At 39.2% G+C, this 22,934-nt stretch overlaps 1 protein-coding gene and 2 non-coding genes across 7 annotated transcripts in view; 1 reads left to right on the top strand and 2 right to left on the bottom strand.

Annotated features, from left to right (window-relative positions):
- Positions 1-8,046: 8,046 nt before the first annotated feature.
- On the bottom strand, positions 8,047-8,169 carry LOC133045352 (small nucleolar RNA SNORA26). The gene has a single exon (XR_009690225.1). It is a non-coding gene; the product is annotated as a small nucleolar RNA SNORA26 (small nucleolar RNA).
- Positions 8,170-11,735: 3,566 nt separating this feature from the next.
- TPX2 (TPX2 microtubule nucleation factor) overlaps positions 11,736-22,934 on the top strand; it is a 52,332-nt gene continuing 41,133 nt past the window's right edge. For all 5 annotated transcript variants that reach the window (XM_061127014.1, XM_061127016.1, XM_061127012.1 and 2 more), the window contains exons 1-2: positions 11,736-12,030; positions 14,835-14,948. The gene's annotated coding sequence lies outside the window, so the exon portion shown is untranslated. The remainder of the gene's footprint in view (positions 12,031-14,834; positions 14,949-22,934) is intronic.
- TRNAG-UCC (transfer RNA glycine (anticodon UCC)) lies at positions 20,278-20,350 on the bottom strand. Its single transcript has one exon. It is a non-coding gene; the product is annotated as a tRNA-Gly (tRNA).

Here is a 22,934-nt window from a genome sequence, read left to right on the forward strand (position 1 = left end):
TGGACAGTGGGCTACAGTCCATGGGGTCGTGAAGAGTCGGACACAACTGAGTGACTAACACTTTATAAAGATATGCCGTAATTTACTTGCCAATCCCCTATTTAGGGACAATTAGGTAGTTTCCAGTCTTATTATAAATAAAGCTATAACTTGTTCATTGGTTATTTTGCATATGTGGGAGTTTATCTGTTAAGTAAATTCCTGGAAGTGGAATTGCCAGTAACTGAGTATATGAATTTGTTTTTGTTTTGTTTTAATGGATATTGGCAACATGCTCTACATAGCAGCTGCACCAGTTTTTCCTCCCACCGTTAAAGCATGAGACGGATTATTGCCTCACATCCTGAGCTACACAGGGTGTTATCAGACTTTTTTATCTTCGCCAATCTGATAGGTAAAAACTGAGAGGCACTTTTATTTTTCATTTCTTTTGATTAAGAGTGAAGTTGAGCAATTTTTCACATTTATATGAGTCTTTTTTGGGGGGGAGGTTTTGTCCTGATGAATTCTCTGTTCATTTTGTTCGCCCTTTTTTTCGGTTGGTCTTTCTGTTGAACTTTTTTCTCATTGATTTGTAGACTGTTTATCCTTTTTTTTTCTCCCCTACATATAAGTTATCAATAGTTTCCCAATGTATTATTTATTACCATGGGAAAACTTTTACTTTCTATATAATTAAATGTATGAGTCTTTTCCTTTGTGGTTTCCAGGTTCTATGTCATTCTTACGAAGACTTTTTCCAGTTTGATACTATAAAAATAATTCCCTATTTTCTTCTACTTGGTTTCATATTTTACATTTCAATCTTTGTTCCATCATAAATTCCCTTCAGTGTAAGATGTAAGGCAGGAATCCATAAATTTTTTCCAAATAACTACCTAGTTACCCCAGTATCATTATCTTTTACCAACTCACCTGAAATATCTCATTACCATCGTCTATATTCCCAAGTGTATTTGTGTCAATTTCTGAACTTTTTATTATGTTCCATGGAAAGGTTTTAAACTGGCACAGGACATGAACTGATTTCCTTTATTAAAACCTGTGGTGAAAAAAAAAAAAAAAACCTGTGGTGTAACAATCATTTCAACATGGAAACTTTTATTCTGAAGGTCTACGATGGGCTTTGGGAGCCCAGCAGAGGGCAGAGTAGCTGAGGGGCATTTTAGGTGGAAGGCGCTGCCTGAGCAGAGGTGTGGAGTGTTAACAAGAGGGTCCAGATGTGTCTTAGAAATAAACCAAGATGGCTGGGAGGAAGTGGTGGCAAAGGAAACAATGCAAATGTGTTTCCGAGCGTGCTGAACACTAAATAGGCACTGGAGGAGCCAGCCATCCTTTTTGAACGGAAAGGACATAAAGAGATTCATGTTTGGGGAAGATAGAGCATTTGGGGAAGGAAACTTTGCAAGATTTATTAAGATCCTTAAAAATGGTTCTGGAGGGACTTCGATGGTGGTCCAGTAGTTAAGACTCCACACTTCCAATGTAGGGGGCAAGGGTTCAATACCTGGTCAGGGAACAAGGAACTAAGATCCCATATGCTGCATGACATGATCAAAAAAAAAAAAGACTGGAAAGATCATTGAAAAATAATCTTTGATTGGAATTGAATTTAAGAAAAAACATGAAGTGCAACCAATTTTATCCACGGACATGTTCATACAAGGTTATTTATAACACAGGATAGAAAAACTGAGAAGTTCAGTAAAAAGAGTGATGCTTTAAATAGATTAAGTTCACACCATACTTCATGATGTGGAAAAATACTCATACCATAGAAGTTTGAAAAAAGAAGGTTACAAAGCTATTCTGAGAATTATTCTAATTTATTTAAAAATGTACATTACATGCAACATATAGTAGAAAAGATTATACCAGGATGCAAAAAGGTGGTTATTGCTACATAGTCAAATTATGGATGATTTTATTTTCTTTTTTATACTTTTTGTATTATCTAAACATGACTATATTTTGTAAAATTGGGAAATACTGTTTATAAAAACACGTTTGCTGAGATTTAGATGATGAGATGCTTATGGTATAATGTTAAATGAAGATAAAGATACACAAAATTAGATTTGTGACATCTCAACTCTAAATACCATGCATAAGAAAAAAGGCTGGGAAGTCAATATGATAAAGACAAAAGAAAAATGGAGAAAGCCCTTGTGTAGATGCTAAAGAGGAAGAGAAATGAGTGGCCAATAAACCACAGACATTGAGGTAGATGCTCAACCCCACTAGTTTTCACGGAAAATGCTGATGAAAACCTCAGTGAGATACGATTTCATGTTCATCAGATTGGCAAATCTGAAATTCCATCAGATTGGCAAATGGGAGAAAATCTGTCTTTTTTTTGGTCGATGACTGTTCAGCAGTTAATTCTTATTTTTGGTGTTTTCATAAGAGTCAGTGAGCTCAAGTCTTTCTACTGTGCCATCTTGTCTCCTCCGTCCAGATTATTTTAATGATGTCCTAAACTTTGGTAAATATCTTGCCTTTGACTGACTTCTAGAGCTCCTTTCAATCGACTCTCAGAAAGCAAACCATCAATCCAGTGCAGGAACTGGAGCAAATGGTGCTGCCTGCTTGCCAGCATCTCCCTCACCTTGGCAGAGGAAAATTGGATAAGATCAAGTATGGTTCAAGAATATGGAATAGGGACTTCCCTGGTTGGTCCAGTGGTAAAGAATCTGCCTGCCGTTGCAGAGGACATCGGTTCGATCCCTGGTCTGGGAATATTCCACAGGCCATGGGGCAGCTATGCCCGTGTGCCACAACTAATGAAGCCAGTGCGCCTACAACCCGTATTCTGCAATGAGAAGCCACCACAATGAGAAGCCCACACACCTCTCCTAGAGAGTAGCCCCTGCTCACTGCAACTAGAGAAAGGCTGCACGGCGACAAAGACCCAGCACAGTCAAAAATAAATAAATAAGTAATCTAAAAAAAAAGAATACAGAATAACTTTGAAAAAAAATATTGTTACAAGGTAGAATTGAAGATGCCTACAACCTATGACCCAGCAATTCTATTTTTTTATATATGTTCTAAAATAACTCTTTTTTTTTTTTTGTAATCACCTCAGAGCAATATTTTATTTTTTTATTTTTTTAAAATAACTCTTAACACATGTGTGACATGCAGGTATAAGGATGTTTCTAGCAGTACTACTTGTTATAGCAAAAATATGGAAACTATCCAGTTGTTCATTATAGCAGACAATTAACCAAATGGTAGTATGTCTATGGGCTTCCCAGGTGGCGATAGTGGTAAAGAACACACCTGCCAGTGCAGGAGACATAAGAGATGCATAAGCATATATAATTTTTTGTAATTTAGAAAGTTTTTTTTAAAACAGAAAAAGTCTCCAATATTAAAGTACCTTGACCTAGGCCAGGGTCCACTGCAAATGCACAGGATGGAATTTCAAGTGATTTCCCTTTTCCAACTTGGAGAAGAATACAAAAGTGAAAGTGAAGTGAAAGCTGCTCAGTTGTGTCCAACTCTTTGCGACTCCGTGGACTATCCAGGCCAGAATACTGGAGTGGGTAGCCTTTTCCTTCTTCAGGGGATCTTCTCAACCCAGGGATCAAACCCAGGTCTCCCACATCACAGGCAGATTCTTTACCAGCTGAGCCACCAGGGAAGTGAAGAATACAAAGGCACCACTCATTTTCCTCTGCTCTATGAATTTGCCTATTCTGGAAATTTCATATGGATGGAATTATACACTGTTTGTCCTTTTGAGTCTGACTTATTTAGTATAATGTTTCTGGTTCATCTATTTTGTTGTACATATCAGTATTTTATTCCTTTTATTAAAGAATACTATTCCACTCTATGAATTTACCACATTTATTTATCCATTCATCAGTTGGTGGATGCTTAGTTGTTTCCTATATTTCATTGCTTTTAATTACTGTGTGCTAATTTAATTTCTGTGTGCTAAGGTGTCACCCCTTGTGGCTCAGACAGTAAATCCGCCTGCAATGAGGGAGATCTGGATTCGAGCCCTGCGTAGGGAAGATCCCCTGGAGAAGGGAATGGCTACCCACTCCAGTATTCTTGACTGGAAAGTTCCATGGACAGAGGAGCCTGGTGGGCTACAGTCCATGGGATCGCAAAGAGTCGTACATGATTGAGTGACTAACACGCAAAGTGTAATCATAGATCATAGCCTTGTTGTCATGGTAAAGGGGCTTGTGTAACTCGAAGTTATAATCCAGGGCATGCAGGGCCACCCAAGATGGGCTGACTCAATAGACATGAATTTGAGCAAACTCCGGGAGATAGTGGAGGATAGAGGAGCCTGGTGGTCTACAGTCCACGGGGTTGAAAAGAGTCAGACACAACTTAGCAATTGAACAATAACAATGAGGTATCTGTAATCCTTCCTCCAGAATGGATTCCACATCAGCCAGGAAGAGACCAGGACACCCACAGAGCTCCCTGTGTTTGGTTGGATGGGAACTGTAGAAGACAGATCCTTTTGATGACTGTCACCAATGGCTCATAATTGTAAACTTCTCCGGGGGTGTCACTGGGTGATCACAACCACCTCGCCTGGAGGTGTCCGAGGGTTATTCCGCCACCTAGAGCCAATGACCAGCTGTTGTCTATCCTCCATGAAGTAGGCAGTCTCTACTGAGCTGAAAGGCAGGTCCAGATTTCTGGCCTGGTGACCACTGGTTGGATGGTGGAGGGAGTGACAGACATGGAATGAAGAAGATTTGGAAGGGGTAGGAGTAAAATGTTGGGTCTTTCCTTCTCACTTTTTAAATACAGAGCTTGGCTTCCTGCACTTCTCCTTTGCAGACATCTTCTTCCATTATAAGAAATAATAAACTCAAGCACACGAATATTAATAATACATGGATATATTCTTTTTAAAAAATTAAAGATAAATCTCCAATTATTGTTTCTATCCATGTGTCCTGTTTAGCTCCTTCCCTCTGAAGTTCCCACTCTCTGAGTCTCAATTTCCGCAATCTGTAAGATGGAAATACAACATTACTTACATCACAGGGTTATTGTTAGGATGAAATGAGTTATGCACAAAGTACTTCAAAGAGTGCCTGGTATGTGGTAAGTGCCAGGTAAGTGCTAGCTGTTATTACTTCTTCACACCTATGGGTAAAGTGTTGCACTGTTTTGCACAGTAAAAAAAAAAAAAACCATAATGATCAATTATACTTCAATAAAAAAAGTACTTAAGGTCCAGAAAAAAAAACCCATAATGGTTTCATAATGAAAAAAACAAACAAACCCACAATCAGCACTTTGTGTTTTAACTCGATAATGTGCTTCAAAGATACCTTCCTATCAGTCCAGATCTATCGAACACTTTTTGAACTGAGACTTACTGTTCCATCCTATAGACAGCTTACTGAAATAGCCCCCCTACTAATGGACGGTTAGATGGTTTCCAGTTTCTCACAGCTACAATGCAACAGCCTACTAATTGATATCCCTATTTCTGCTCTCCTTCCCCATCCCCCTGTTTTCAGCATAGCAAGCAGAGTTATCCCATTAGAAGTAGAGAGTAAATCAATGCTCAAAACCCTCCCAGGACTCCCACCTTATTCAGAGTAAAAATGAATTTCCTTACTAAGGCCCACTATCTGCATCCTGCCTGGGAATACCTCTGGCCTCATTTCCTGAAACTCTCCTCCTTTCTATTTGATCCTGCCACCCTGTGTGTTTGTTAATCGCTTCATCATGTCCAACTCTTTTTGACCCATGGACTGTAGCCTGCCAGGCTCCTCTGTCCATGGAATTCTCCAGGCAAGAATACTGGAGTGGATTGCCATTTCCTTCACCACCAACCACCCTGACTTTCTAGCTATTTCTAAAGCATGCCTCTCTGCTCCTGCCTTTGCACTAGCTGTTCCTTCTGCCTAGAACACTCTTCCTTAAGATATCTGCATAACTTACTCCTCCTTCTTCAGGTCTTCATCCAAATGTCCCCGAACTACCCTATTTATACTTAACCTTTTACATGGATAAGGCCAAAAGAGTCATGATTGAAATTGTGGATAGAGCCAACCAGATGTATCTGTGTTTCTTTCAGGTCTAAAATTCTACTTTGGTGATTTCAGACCTTGATGTCTCCTATTCATAAATAATGGAAACTCGAGACCCATCATACCATATTAATGGATGCAGAAGGACTCTCTGGGGCCAGGCTTACCTCTTGTTAATTTGGGAGGACTTGGGAAGTTCTTGCACACAGCCTCCTGGCATTGGTTCATTCATTCACTGAGCACTTTCTGCCTAGTAGGCCCTGAACACAGCACAGCTTTGATACCCCTTCTCTTCTAATATAAAACAAGCACGTTTACCTTCCCTGCCCATGGCCCTGCACGTACCTGGAGGTCAGTGAACAGCCAAAGCCTAGGCAGGCCCTGTCCTCCCTTTGTCTCTGTCCAGCCCTCTATTTCTCCTCTTCTTTTCATCCAGCCTTAGGGGCCTGGTGAGCAGACAGCTTTGCCTTTATCACCTATTATGAGATATCATTTACTTACTTATTTACCTTGTTTAGTGTCTGTCTTCTCCACTAGTATATCAGCTCCTTGAAGACAGAGATTTTTGTCTGTATTTTCACTACTGCATCCCCTCATTTAGCACAGCGACTGACACATAGTAGGCGCTCAGTAAATGTTGCAGTGACTGTGTCTTCATGTGAAAGTTGATAAGTGTATCTCTTGGAACTAAATCTAGAAATAGAAGTCCTAGGTTGCAGGGCACACATGTTTGACATTTTAAATAGATGTTGCCAAGTTGCCCTTTAAAACAGCTGAACCCATCCATTCTCCCATCTTCTGAGTTACCTTGTAAATTATTGATACCATCACACTTTTAATTTTGGTCAATCTGATGGGTGAAAGACAATACTTCTTTGTTTAATTAAAATTAAAATTAAATTTCAGCATTACTGCTGAGACCAAGCATTTTTCATGTCTTTAATGGCCAGTTTTGTTACTTCTACCAATTGCCTTCCCTCCCACTCCCACCCCCACTGAGCTTTTGTCCTCTTATCACTGATTCTTAGGAGGGTTTTTTTTGTTTGCATTTTGTTAGATGTGTTGGAAATATTTGATTTTGTTGTTTTTTTTTTTTAATAATTTTATTATTTTTTTATGTATGGCTGTGTTGGGTCTTCATTACTACTCTCTAATTGTGGTGCAAGGGCTTCTCACTGTGGTGGCTTCTCTTGTTGCAGAACAGGGGCTTTAGAGCTCATGAGCTCAGTGGGGTTTAGTTGCCTTGAGGCATGTGGGATCTTAGTTCCTGGACCAGGGATTGAACCTGTGTCCCGTACACTGGCAAGTGGATTCTTAACCACTGGACCAGGAGGGAAGTCCCTATTTGTTTTTCTTTTGTCAAACAGAATTTTAAAGTTTTGATTTGGTCAGTCTTTTCCTTTATTTCTTAGTTTTTTTCTTTTATCTTTAAAATTTCCTATATGATGTCATTTTTTTAAGCTGTAAAAATTTTAATTATTTTATATCTTTAGGGTTTTAATTCATCTGAAATTTGTTTTTGTAAATAGTATTGGATAAAAATCTAACATAATATTTTCCCCAAATGTATAGCAAATGTCCTAAATCCATTATTTATTCCATCTGATTTGAAATTCTACTCAGCATTTACTAAATTCTGATATCCATGGGTCTCTACTCTTAAGTTCTTCTACTGATCTTCTGTTGTTGTTAAAAAAATTTCTATGCCAGTATCCTACTTTAAAAAATTGTGGAAAATTTCAAATGCACATATGTTTGAATATGTATATACACGGGCTTCCCAGGTGTTGCTAGTGGTAAGGAACTCTCCCACCAATGCAGGAGACATAAGAGATGCAACTTTCACCCCTGGATCAGGAAGATCCCCTGGAGGAGGGCATGGCAACCCACTCCAGTGTTTTTTTGTTTGTTTGTTTGTTTTTCTTTTTATTGTCAAATCGAAGGTCAAGTTTAAATTTAATGACTTAGGTATTAACTATACACATACTAGTAAGTGCTAAGACTTAAAATCTTCCCATTCAGTTATGACTCCAGAGAGGATCCAGAGAGGAGTTCTAAAAATCTCTTCTCTGGGTTTTATGGAGACTTTCTTTACCCTCCAGTGTTAGCCTCTTAAGGCACTGCGTTAGCCTTAAAAGGGCAATGGAAAGGGCGTCCAGTGTTCTTAACTTGGAAATTCCCATGGAGAGAGGGGCCTGGTGGGCTACAGTTCATTGGGTCGCCAAGAATCAGGCACGAAATGACTTAGCATGCATGCACGCATGTTTATATGTATCATGAACCTGTCAGTCAGGTTTTTAAAAAATGTTTTATTTATTTATTTGGCTGCACTAGGTCTTAGTCAGGGCAAATGGGATCTTTGATCTTCATTGCAGCATGCGGCATCTTTAGTTGTGGCATGTGGGATCTAGTTCCCTTACCAGGGATTGAACTGGGGTCCCTGCATTGGGAGCATGGAGTCTTCAGCCACTGGACCACTAGGGAAAACCTCCTGTTACTCAATTTTAACAATTATCAATTTGTGGCTAAACTTGTTTTAGCTATACTCCCATCTTCTCTTCTTGGCATACTCCAGATTATTTTGAAGCAAATTCTAGAGTTATTTCATCCTCACCATTTCTATATGTATCTCTAGAAATATTGAAAAACAAAAACAAACCAAAAAACTCTACTCTTGCTGTATTTTGCTTGTTTTTTTTTCTGTTTATTTTTTTGAAAAAACTAGATCTTTTGTCTTTTTGTTGTCCAGTTGTCCCACATGGATTTTGCTGATTGTATCCCCATGGAATCAATTAATGATACTTTAAAAATTATAATTTTGTAATATGTTAATATTTATGAGATCTGGTATGGCAATTCCCCCTATTATTTTTCAAAATTCAGATGCCAATTCTTCTATTTTTTTCTTCCGTGTGAATTTTAAACTCAATTTGGCAAATTCCATGACAAACATGTATTGGATTTTCATTAGAATTGCATTTAACTTTTAATATCAAGAATTTACAGTATTAGAGCTCACCATTCATTAATAAGGTATATGAAAGCATGAGTCACCCAGTCATATCTGACTCTTTTCAACCCCATGGACTGTAGCCCACCAGGCTCCTCTGTCTATGGAATTCTCCAGGCAAGAATACTGGAGTAGGCAGACATTCCCTTTTCCAGGGGATCATTACGATTCAGGGATCGAACCCAGGTCTCCTGTATTGCAGGCAGATTCCTTACAGCCTGAGTCACCAGGGACACCCAAGCCTCATTTATTTTTATAGTTATACAACAAAGTTTCAGTTTTAAAATTTCCTGTAAAAGTTTTAGGCTTATATGTTAAAACTTTTGTAGTTTTTTTTTATTATGAACACTGATCTTTTAAAAAAATTTTATGTATTTTTACTAAGCATAACTTACATGAATCTTAAAGGTACAACTTACCAAATTTTACCTATTATACATCAGTGTAATCATCAGATCCAGATATGTAACATATATATCACTCCAGAAAGTTCCTCAGATTTGTGTCCTTTTAAAGAAAAAGTTAGTTTATCCCCACCCCAAACTTAAGATTATACAAAATCCAATATATTAAAAAAACATATTTTAAAAAAATAAATTTCTCAGGTTGAGAAGGGGATCCCCCCTTCCACCCACCCCCTTCCCTACTTGTGCGGAACCCTGAGGGGTGTTGGAGGCCAAGTTTGACAATCCATTCTTCTCCACAAACCCCCCAAACTGTGTGTACAGTGTTTATATTCACATGCATATTTTGAGGGTGAATGGAATTCTAGACCCAAGCTGTCCAATACAATATTTAAATGCAAATTGGTTAAGTTTAAATAAATGTTCCCTTCTGCAGTTGCCTTTGCCACATTTTGAATGTTCAGTAGCCATGTGGTGTCACTGTGTTGGACCACACAGGGTAGAAGAGATCCATTACCACAGAAAGTTCTATGGGGCAGCACTGATCCAGAGAGTTCATTAGCTTCTCAAAAGCATCCATGACCAGAAAATGTTGAGACACTAGGTCAAGTCAGTGAAACTTTCCTTTAAGGAGCCAGAAATTTCTCTGGAGAGCCCAAAGCTCATCGTTGTGACAGAGGCTATGGTCTGCCATGAGTATTACTCCTAGGGCTCCTAAAAGCCGTTAAAATATATTCAGATTTTATGCTTTAGTGACCATCTCCTTTTTTCTTGGAGAGGGACATCTGAATTCTAATAATATTTGCCATGAGAAAGGTGCTCTTGGCGCCCCAGAGCCTCTGTCCTCAGCGTGAGGCACAGTGTGAAGTGGGAAAGCGTTGCAGTGGCATTGTTCTTTGGTGTGTGGTCATTCTAGGTGGGCAAGGCGCTCCTGGAAAACGCACCGGGCTCTTGCTACAGACGGAGAATATTCAGGCGGGCGCAGACGACTTTAGGAAGTAACACGCAGCAACAGAGTGGACCATCCCTCCACACCTAGGATTCCTGGGCCACTCGCGTAACACGGCGCCAGAATCTGCAGCAGGCATCTCAGCCTCACAGAATGCTGGGTGGAATAACAGGGGTCCTGGGAGAACCCAGAGCCAAGACCATCTGGCTCAAACCCTTCTTGTCAACACAAATAGGTCCCGAGGCCTGAGATTTTGCCAGTGTCTCTTGGTTTAGAGCAGGGGTCTCAAAACTCAGTGGGCATCAGTATCAGCTGAGGGGCTGATAGAAAGCACAGATCGCTGTGCCCACTCTCAGAGTTTCTGATTCAATAGGTCTCACGTGGGACCTAAAATTTACATTTCTAATAAGTTTCCAATTATACTGATCATCTGGTCCTTTGAGAACTACTGGTTTGGAGTAATGCTTCTCAATCCCGGCTGCATGTAAGAATTGCCTGGGCACTTAAAAGTGCCAGTGCACAAGCCGCACAGACTAATTAAAACAAAATCCCGAGGGGTGTGTGTGCGGGGTGAATGTTGATCTTTTTGTTCTTGTTGCTGCTATTACCTCCTAAGTGATTATTGATGATAAATAGGACTAGATGTTCTTAATGCAAATCCCATCTTCTCCACTCAAAAAAATGTGATTTTAAACAAGTTTACTAAAATTCTCTAAGCCTTTGTTTTCTCTTCTACAATATGAGGGTAATAAAACCAAGGATGTTGGTGGAATTAAAGGAGAAAAGAACAATCCTCTAAAAACCGTGGCTTCAGGCACTAACATCCGGGCGTGGACTTGAATGAAGAGTTTGACAGACTCCACAGTTGGCAAAGAATCTAAGGGCCAGTCTATGTTGCATTGCAGGGTGCGTGCTAAGTGGCCTCAGTCGTGTCCCACTCTTTGCGACCTATGCACGTTAGCCCACCAGGCTCCTCTGTCCATGGTATTCTCCAGCAACAATACTGGAGTGGGTTGCCAAGCCCTCCTCCAGAGGATCTTCCCAACCCAGAGATCGAACCCGTGTCTCTTAGGTCTCCGTCGGCAGGCGGATTTTTAACCACCTATCCCAAATAGTTTGTAGCGGAGCATTCTGGGCTTTGTAGTAACTTCCTCTGTCGAGTTGTTGCAACCGGCTCTCGCAGTTACACTACATTTCCCAGAAGCCTTCGGGGCCGGTTGTTTGCTTGTCCCTCACCCTGACTTCCGGCGTCGCCAGCATCTCAGGGGCCAATCGGAAGGCTGGGATTGCCGGTTCCCGGCACGCTGATTGGTGCGTTTGTGCAGAGTCTGCGTTCAAATTTTTCAACGGTACTGAATGAGTTCCGCGGCGGGTCTTCGCGGCGGTCGGTTGACAGCGCTGGGCTGAGGCGAGCAGTGAGGAGGGAAGAGGAGCAATTGGGGCGCCCGGCGGGCTTCACCCTAATTTCAAGCGACTGGAGGTCTCCGCGTGGAGGGCGCAGCTACTGGGACGTGTACTGCGGGGGTGCCGCCCTGACCCGCGGAGCGGGAGCGGAGCAGGAGCTGAGCTTCCGGCCTCCCTTCCATAGAGGATTTCCCCGTGAAGTTCGGCGGGACCGGGTCTAGCAGGCTGTGTTTGCAGGTAGAGGCAGAGGCCAACGTGGGAAATAGAAGGAGGAATTAGGGTGAGGCTGTGGGCTTAGGGTAATGACATTACTGTATCGTTACCCAGCACACAGGCAATAAGCGTTTACTGGACTCAGCACTGGGTGTTTTCTCATTTAATTTTCTCCCCAAGCCAGTGAATCGGTGCTAGTCTTAGCCGTCTTTTATAGGAGGGAAATGAGGCCCGTGATCTAGATAAATTTCTAGAAATGGGTGATACAGTAGCCCGTCCTCAAGACGTGTGGCGTTTGGTGGAGGAAAACAGGTGTGGCCACGAAACAACTGCATCTCATAACTATTTTGTAAAATAGAAAGGTGAAGGAAGTGAGAACATAGTTGAAGGCGTGTAATTCGACTTGGAGTTGACTTTCTGTCGGGGGATTTAAAATTCATTCGATTTTATCAGCCCTCCCCCTTTGTGTGCATCACTGGGTATTATTGCCTTTCTAATTTCCTGTCCTAAGACATTTAACAGATTGGAGTGGAAAGAAAAAGTGAACCAGATTATAATATTGTAGGATTGTTTTTCTCCCTGTTTTCTTCATTGCTGCTGCTGCTGCTGCTAAGTCGCTTCAGTCGTGTCCGACTCTGTGTGACCCCATAGATGGCAGCCCACCAGGCTCCTCTGTCCACGGGATTCTCCAGGCAAGAATACTGGAGTGGGTTGCCATTTCCTTCTCCGGTTTTCTTCATTAGTGGTTTCTTTTTCGCACAATTTTCTAGTACTTAGGTACCAAGAATTTCCAATCAGTCCTGCTCAGGACAAGATAGCATCGGAGTGCTCTACAGATTTCTCTTTAAGATCATCACTTGGAGTTTGCCCTGATTCAGCCTTACCTCGTCTCGATAATCTATGGTCTGTCTTTGAAATTGTCTCATGAGATGTCAAAATTCGAACTATTTGCTGCAATACTAAGGATATTTTTGTGCTGTGGCCTCAGTGTATCACACCCCCTGTCAAGCCACCCCTAAATCAAACTTGAGTCCCTTTGTTGGTTGTTTTGGTTTTGTACTGTGGGTGTGTCAATTCGATATTAGGTTGTCACTCTTGGGATCAAAATTATTGTGACTCCCAGCTCACTTAGCTAATTGATCTTTGAGGTTATACTCTGTGCTCAGATTGATGTAAGATAATGTGTGTGTACAGTCAAAGGGTTTCTGGTATGCTTGAGGACAAAAGTCTGATTCAAATTGACAAGTGACAATTAGAACAAGACAAGATAGCATCTGCATATTCTAGTTTTTGTATTGTAAGCCCCTGGCAGTTTAGAGGTAAGGGAGATTGTTGAGGCTTAAAACAAGCAAAGGTAGCTTTGTGAAGCAGGGGGGGACACAAACTGCTCTTGATAAAGAGAGTTTAGTTAGGAACCAGGGCAGTCTTGGTGCATGGAAACCACCCAGTCAATATCTGTTGAACTGGAAAGGCAAGAAGGTGTTATCTTAAATTGACTACAAAATTTCAGGTATGAAAAACTGAATATATGGAATTAGGTTGATAAATTTGTTTAAACCTTCAAGTTATTTAAATAAAATAGTTATTTTGGCCAGCCTTATGCTTAAGTCTGTGCATTCTGACCTTAATAAAGTTGCCTGTCCTGTAGCTGCACTTAGGCTTCAACAGGTGACAGGATTAGTGGAAGGGTTCTTTATTTCTTGTATAGGCACCAGGAGAGGGTCAGAGTTCTCCCATATTTCCTATGTGTATTTTTTCTTTAGCCTTTCCCTAATTCTTTTGGAATTGTTGGGGAAGAAAGGAGGAGAAGAGTTTTGTGGGTTTTTTTTTTTTAAGAAAGTTTTTAATTTTTTTTTTTTTTTTAAGTCCTTAGTTTATGGCTGAATTGCGTCTTCATTGCGGCACATGTGCTCTTCGTTTTGCTGTGCTTAGGATTTCTCTAGTTGTGGTGTGCGGGTGTCTTCTCTTGGATACCTTAAGGCATGCAGGCTTCAGTAGTTGTGGCTTGTAGGCGTAGTTGCTCTATGGCATGTGGCATCCTAGTTTCCGTACCAGGGATTAAACCCAGGTCCCTTGCGTTGACAGGCAGATTCCCAACCTCTGGACCACTAGGGAGGTCCCCAGAAGGAGAGATGAAAAAGTCCTTTGGCAAATGAATTTTCTTTGCCATGGGTAAAGGTAGAAAGCAGAGTTTACTCCAGGGACATTGAACAACCCAATCAATTCTGTGAATAGATCTGTGTTTGAGACAGATCACCTGCCAAGGTACTTTGTGAAAAAAATATAGGTAACTGGAAGGGGTTCTGTTTTTGTTTGTTTGCGTAAAGGAACTTGATTGGGGGAAATTAAAGGTTAGTGAGAAAGGCATAAAATTGTATGTAGGAGCAAACTTTAGAAATTTTTTTAATAAAATGCTTTTTCTACTTTTTTAAATTTAAAAAGGTAGTAAATTTTTTTTTCATATACAGTGTGCGTACTCTTTGTCCTGATATTTGGGTAGGACACACACTAATGACCCCTTGATGTTAGTGCTCCTCAGTTTCAGGCTGTGGAGAGGTTGCTTTGAAGTGGAAGTTATGTAACAGCAAAAACAAAGGGACATAGCACATATACCCTGAAAAACTTTAAGAACACTTTTACACTAATGAAACAATAATCTGTTAAGTTTGGCGTTTAGGGGGCATCATGCTATTTAGACCTTAGCTCTCAGAAGTACTCTGGTTTTAAGCATGGTTATCCTTGGTGTTTTATACCACCTTCTGTTCTCTGCTAACCTTTTTTGCTACAAAGAACTTGAACCTGTTTCATCATCTTTCTGCTTCTTTCAGATTCTGGAAAAGAAGTATTTTCTGGACTTGAGAATTTCAGAAGAGAGGTGAAAGAGTATATTGCAACTTTGAATAAAGTCTGTAGTCAAGGGTACTGACCAGATTAAACCACAGGTAAGGCTGTGTTCACAGTGTTACATTGAAAAATAAGGGGAACGCTAATAGCTTAAAAATTATTTACATAATTTTCATTCATCTTTATAACATAACATTTTGGAAGAAAATTTATTTAACATGGAAAAGAAAATAATGTCACCCACTATCCTGCTTCTCATAAATTTTGGCTAGCATTTTAGTAGATTTCCTTCCAATTTGGGATGGGTGGGTAATGTATATTTGGTTTTAAGAAATCATGCACTAATAACTATCATTTTTTTCCACTTTATAATTAGGCTATGAAAATTTTGTCATTTCATTAAAATTTTCTATAACATAATTTTAATGGCTATTATTCCGTTATATGGTTCTGCTGTAGTATTTTACCCAGTGGAATCACTGATCAAAAAGAATGCATATTTTTAACACTTTTGGATGAAACACCATATTGCCTCATAGGATAATTGTGCTGATTTACCTATCTACTGGCAGTGTACACCACACAGGCACAATTTTACATTTCTAAAATATTTAGTGTTTAGATTCACGAGGTACAAAAATCAAAGTAATATAAAAAAATTTAGCTTTCAAAATCTTCCAACCCTGTCACTGTCTATCTCACCCCTTGCCACCTCATTGGTAATCACTTTTTGGGGTGTCTGCTTTCCAAACCAGACACCTTTTGAGGGATATCATTCTCTATAAGACTGAGTGAGATTTGGCTAGTATCGTAACCTCCTATAGCCCCACTGTCAGCCCTTACAAAGTCTCTTAGCTTCTTACTTTTGGAACATCAGAACACTTTGGTAAAGGTAAGAGTTGTTATTTGGCCTAGAGGTAAATGGCATCTTTGATTTCTGTCCAGGTTCTATTAGTCATGTAAGAGTGAATTATGGTTTTATAGAGTTCTGTGGCTGAATAAAAAAAAGTGGAACTGAATTTGTAATCATTCAGAAATGCAATATGAAAGTTTGGAAGGAAAATGATAGAAAAGTGTGTTTGCTCGAGATTTCTGGACAGTGATGAATTAGAACAAATGTCCTTGTGTCCTGTGCTGACTTCTAAGAGCTTGGAGAGTGAGAGATTGTCACTGGATTTTAAATTGACCCAATTTTGGAAGCTTCATAGATCTGTTTCTGTAAACAGATCTGATTTCAACATAGAAGTTAGCAAACAATTGTGGAAACACAAAGTCCATTAACTTCAGACTTGGTTTGTGACTTTGATTAACAATTAAAATTGCAGTCTGGATTATGTTGCCATTTGCTGTCTCTTGCTAATCCTATGTATAGGAAAAAAAAGAAAAAAAGAATGTAAGTCTTTTCTCCCTGGGTAAGATGAAAATAACTCAACTCCAACTTGTGGTAGTGTAACAAGATCTCTTATCCCTTGTGGAAATAGGAGAGGGTGTCCCTGGGGAAATGGCACTGCCTGGGATGGGACCATTTTAACTATACTTCTAATGAGGTCTTGACTTACTCTATTTATTCTATTGTATTACCATTTATTTAACTCATGATTTTCCTCCAACAGAACGAGGCAAGACAGTTCACAAGTGAACTGTGAGGTACTGAGATCATCTATCACACCAAAGTTTTTGTTTTTCCCAGGAGCTGCTGGTCAGCTATTTCAGCCTTGCTTAGAATGCACCCTTTTCCAGCTTTCCTCCACCCTACTCTGAACCTGCACCTATTGATTTATAGAGCTTGTCATGGCTGGTTATTTTTGGTTGGAGAGTGAAGAGAGACAGGGAGCCATGGAGGTTAATTTCAGTTGAATGTGGAAATAAGTTACATTGCTTCTTTTACAATCTTTCTTAATTACAAGCTTCCCAGTATGTGTTTTCCTTTTCCATTTATTTCTTCTGCTAGAAAAAGTCAGTATTCATCTTTAGCCTGCAAAACTCTGCATGTCTGTCTGTATCTTTTATGTATCACTTCCACCAGCAAGCCTTCTCTGACTCTCCTTCATCTGTTACTCTTTTCTTCACTTCCACAGTGCTGTTTGTTTATCCCTTGTTAGTGCAAAGATCACCCTGTATCACAATTAACTGTGAGTTCCTTAAGGGGAAGGGTTATATGTATCTTTTCAGACTTTGTTTTTTGGAAACAAGAATAAGCTATGTGATATGATGGATGGCATTCAATAGGCAGTTTTAAAAGGAACTTAACTAGTTTATAATGTAGGAGAAGCCTTTTCCTCAGGTCTGTCATAGGATTATTGGTCAGGAAGAGCTATTTCTTCACACAGAATGTTTAGTTTTGCAGAAGTCTGAAGCTTGCAGAAGTCTGGTGGATTCAGGTAATTTTGAAATGTGAAGCCAATTCTCTTGTGGCAGCTTGATTTGTGTTGGGGAATGTGGTTGACGCATGTGCCTTTTTTTTTTTTTTCAGTGAAACCTGTTGACAGAAATTCAATCTTGATTAAGGGGTGCAGGAAGGCATCCAGTTCCACCCTGCTTGAGGCTCTCATTTAAACAGTTGGATTTGGCCTGTTTCATTTCCCACAAGGCTTTTACTTTTTGAAGGTTTCACATCCTAATATTTGTGGGAGAGGCGCTATAGTGAAGCTAGCAGTTGCCAGTAGTTACTTTTGGTTTTGTTCATGTACTTGTGCAGTCACTCTTTATTGAGGCGAGTCAGACTTCTCAATGGATATATATTTATTTTCCTTTTTTTTGGTAATGGGGTAGAGGGGTGTACTAGACCAAAAGATGGCTCAGAAGATTTTTTGAAAAAGAGATCATTTTAAAAATTAGTATTTTGGTTTTAAATTTTTAACCTATATAAAGATTAGGTATATTTGGGTTTGAGCCCCCTTTGCCTTTTAACCCCCACTGATCAAAAAGCAGTTCTAGACTTCAGAGCACATTCCTCATTCTGATGCTTGAGTAGTCCCTTTTACTCTGAACTGTCCAATGAGAGATTCAGACAAACCTCCATCTTGTTTATAGCAAAAATTTATATGCAAGAGTAAAAACTTAGAAAAAAAGAAATTAAGGGGTGATGTTTTAGTTTATGAGAAGATTCAGCTCCGAGCTTTCTTGGTATACTTAGAATAGGGTTTTTAATTTACCAGAGTGTTCTTTTTGCAAAACTTGTTAAAAAATGCTTAATTTTTCTGTAGAGAATAGTTTATTTTTATATTTGTCTAACAGGCTCCTCATTTTTGAAGGAATATTGATAGGAAAACCCTGTATATTATAGTGACCTCAGATTTTTTAATTCTATAGTTACAAGAAGTTATAGTCTTGTAACTCAGTGCTGCTACCTGCCAGTTTGTGATCCTGGAGTAGCTTGGATCCTGGAGGAACTGAGTGAAGTTGCTCAGTCATGTCTGACTTTTTGTGACCCCATGGACTGTAGCCTGCCAGGCTCCTCCATCCATGGGATTTTCCAGGCAAGAATACTGAAGTGGGTTGCCATTTCCTTCTCCAGGGGATCTTCCTGACCCAGAGATCGAACCTGGGTCTCCTGCATTACAGGTGAGCTCTTTACTATCTGAGCCACCAGGGAGTAACTGAGTCAGTTCCTTATTTGTAAAACTGATGATGATATCTACTTTCTGTTTTGTTAATACAGTTTAAATGAGATAATTTATATGAAGTGCCTAGTAAAGTGCTTGTGCTTGGCCTGTAGTACACAATCAGTATTTGGAAGTTATTATCTAAAATTGTCTTTCACAGATGTATAGAACAGACTTTTGGACTCTATGGGAGAAGGCGAGGGTGGGATGATCTGAGAGAACAGCATCGAAACATGTATATTATCAAGGGTGAAACAGATCGCCAGTCCAGGTTGGATGCATGAGACAAGTGCTCGGGGCTGGTGCACTGGGATGACCCAGAGGGATGGGATGGGGAGGGAGGTGGGTGGGGTGTTCAGGACGGGGAACACAGTAAATCCATGGCTGATTCATGTCAATGTATGGCAAAAACCACTACAATATTGTAAAGTAATTAGCCTCCAACTAATAAAAATAAATGGGGAAAAAAAAAAGAAGTGGAAAAAAAATAAAATTGTCTCTCGCTCCTGACATTTGATATTGATCTACATAAATACCTATTTTTAAGCAAATAGGAGAGGCAGTGGATAGTGTGGTGGATAAGGACACTTCCTTTAGGGCTTGTCTGAGTTCAAATCCTGGCTCTGCTACTTATGTGTAAGACCATGAACAAATAGTAAATCTCTCTGTGCCTCAGTTTCCTCATCTGTGAAATTAATAATAGCACCCACTTTATAGAATTACTGTTGAGAATTTAGTGGAGTTAATACTTGAAAACACTACACAGTGTCTGACTTGTCATAAGTACTCAGTAATTGATAGTTATTACTATTTTTAACTTTGCTATTTTTAACTATTTTTAACTTTGCTTTCAAAGTTTTTATTAGGTCAATACATAGGATTTTATACAGAAACATTAACAAAGAAAATATTTATTATTTGGATATGTGAAGTTAGTACCAGTTTACAGACCATGTAAATGGGAAGCCTTATTTCCAAAAATCAAAAGATTTAACAGTTATTGCTGGATTATAAGAGTATTTAATACAAATCCCAGAAAACTTAATGACTTCTGGACTGTCACCATAGATTTCGGGGGAGAATAATACTGGTTAACTAGCTCTTTAAACTGAAAAGGTATGCATTGAAATAATAGAATACGAAAGTTAATATAGTGAAAAGTGTTCCCCTGACCCAGACCTCCCAGCTTTCTTCCCAGTCCCAAATGCTGTTAACACTTTTGTGTCTTCTGCAATAGTCTATGTATATATAAAGGTATTCATGAGTATACATTACCCCTTTCCTCTTTAACCTGAATGAGAACACACACTTGTGCATTTTGCTTTTCTTATTTAATAGCTCTTGGAGCTCATTCTGTAGAAATCACATATGTAACATTATTTAATATTAAAGCTACTTAATATCTTAATATGTGGTTGTGCCATAATTTATTCAACTAATGGTCAAATTTGCATATTCAGTTTTTTTGGCTTTTATGAACAATGCTTTGTGAATATTCTTATATATGCATAGATACATGTTTATAAGATAAATTTCTACTTTTGGCAAGATCTATCGAAGAAAAATGCAAATTACTTTCTAAAATTTAAAAACAAGAAAAAAGGCTGTGAGGGGTTAAATTTTTTTTTTTTTTTTTTTAATATTTATTTATTTATTTATTTATTTATTTGACTGCATGAGGTCTTAGTTACAGCACATGGGATCTTGTTCCCTGACCAGGCTGTGAGGGGTTAAATTTTTTTTTTTTTTTTTTAATATTTATTTATTTATTTATTTATTTATTTGACTGCATGAGGTCTTAGTTACAGCACATGGGATCTTGTTCCCTGACCAGGGTTTGAACCCGGGCCCCCTGCATTGGAAGCACAGAGTCTTAGCCACTGAACCACCAGGGAAGTCCCGAGGGGTTAAATTTGAATTCTTTCCAGGTGGTTTTCAGCAGCATGCTTTGGTGGAATCATGATTTTTAGAAGACTAAGTGGGATTGCTGCATATTACATTCCTGCCTCTTCCCTCCCCCTAACTTTACTTGTCTTTGTAACATTCCTGCCTGGGAAGTCTTCCCAGTGACCTGGGTTAGGCATTAAGATCATGGGAATCCAAGATTTTCCCATGTCTTCTAGTATGTTTGTTCAAAGAATAGGAAAACTTCCTTCTTAGAGCAGAGGAATTTTAACCACTGTCAGTTGCTGGAGAATCTTCCAATAGGGTCCTTTGAATAGAAATATGGTCAAGGAGAGGAAAGGTATCAGTAGGTCAAAAGGCAGTGATAATATCATAGCACTCAAAATAACTTCTTACTTGTTTATGAGAAGTAGGTAGGCAGAAAGGTGGAGTGACTTCCCCGTTGTCATATACATCAAGTAATGCCAGGGAGAGGCCTAGTATTCTGTATTTCCATGTTGGGATTGCTTAGTAAGGACCTATATGAAAAGAATTTTATTGCCTGGAGGTAGGTGGTTGCTGATATTTGATCACTGATCAGTGATATCTGTTACTCTCGGCTATTTACTCCTGTGTATATGATGACTGCTATAGCTCTAGCCATTACATCTGCATTCAAGGCAAGAAGCAAGGTGAAGGAAAAGGGGAGGAGCAAGGGCTGTAGTGTATCTGTATTAGGAAAGTATGAATTTTCTTACGAATCCCTCAGCAGATTCCTACTTTGTTCTTATTGGCCAAAGTGTCCCATGGCTACTACTCCATGCTTGGAAACTTGGTGATCAAGGAGGTGATTTCTGTCTTAGAGTACTTTTTACTGTTTTGATGGTGTTCAATGAAAACTATTTAATCATAGCTTGACTTAAACCATTTTAACCTCTAATTTTCTTTATGCTTATAGTTCATACTATATGATTTAAATATTTATACTGTCTTATCTCTTAAGTCTGATTAATAGTCTAAACATAAGTCTAGGCTTCCCTGGTGGCTCAAATGGTAAAGAATCCACTTGCAATTCAGGAGACCTGGGTTTGATTCCTGGGTTGGAAAGATTCCCTGAAGGAGGGCGTGGCAACGCACTCCAGTATTCTTGCCTGGAGAATCTCATGGACAGAGGAGCCTGACAGGCTATAGTCCATGGGGTCATGAAGAGTCTGACATGATTGAGTGACTAAGCACGGCACATCTTTTAAGTCTGATAGGCCTCCTGTCTAGATTTTGAATTCCTTTGTGTCTGAGACTAGATCTTCTATTTTTTGTATGAGACAGTGTCTCATCCTTGAATATTAGTGAGAAAGGAGCTCCAGTATTATCAAGCCCAGATTTATGGCCCCTAGCAAGTATGAACTGCTAACACATAGCTTACTGAGTTAAATTGAATAATGAAAGTAGAAATGGGGAAGTGTGAAAACTTAAGAATTAAGGATAATAAAGAATCCTGTATTCAGGGTAAAAGACTATGAAGACTATTTCTACTTGGAAAGAAATACAGTACTGTTTCCTATACAGTACTGTTTCCTATGCAAATATAGACCATAACTACATTAACATGCTTCTCTAATTCATAGGGTGAGGGCAGATGATGTAGAAAACATATTGTACTAAAGTCAGGAGCCTCAGTTCTAGATCAGATTCTCCCTTTATATAACTTTATGATATTGGGCAAGTCTTTTTTAATTTCCCTTACTTTCAGCTTCCTCTTCTAGGATGGGAATAATTGATGCTTTAGAGGATTATTGAGGGTATTAAAATTGTATTTAGTATTGATATTTCATGGTGCTTGGCATGTGTAAGCACCTTTGGTGCCTTGTTTTTATCATGATCATTAGTAGTATTGTATGATCCTAGAGGACCTCATTTTGCTTTATTTAATCTTTATCTATAAACTGAAAAATATAGGTGTTATTTAAAACTCCTCCCAACTCCAAAATGTCACATTTCTACACTTAGTACTTCAACTGGAGCATTGTTATAAAGGTACCTGTGGAGGTATAGCTTCAGTGAGTTCATAGGGGAGACTATGGGAAGATGAGGTTCTCTGGTGCACAGATTGATTTCACTATGTAAACCAAATAGAACAAATTCCTTCTGAATTACCCAAGTCCACTGAGAGAAATTACCCAAGTCTGCTGGCCAAACCACCAAGCAACAATGAGTTTGGGTGGACCTAATCTCATAATTTATCTCAGAGCATAGGTACAGTGTGGTATAATATAGAGAAAATGAGTACTGAGGGCTATTAGTACCTGGAAGAGAACTAGCACACCTCTCTGTAATGCAAGGGGATATTACTGTCCTGAGGAATGTTTTCACATTATGTGTCAATAGCCAGTGATTCTGTCTTTTAGAATTTGTCTTCAGGGAAGAATTAAGTATATATACAGAAACTTAACTTCATGGATGTTCTTCTAGTAGTATCTTTAAAGTGAAAGTATTGGGACAGTCCTAATATAGGGGATAAGTTAATTAGGGCACAGTCATTAGTTGCTGATATATCTATATTGACATGGAAGATGCTTGCGATATGTGAAGCAGATT

This window comes from Dama dama, chromosome 23, assembly GCF_033118175.1.
Source record: "Dama dama isolate Ldn47 chromosome 23, ASM3311817v1, whole genome shotgun sequence".
Lineage (NCBI taxonomy): Eukaryota > Metazoa > Chordata > Mammalia > Artiodactyla > Cervidae > Dama > Dama dama.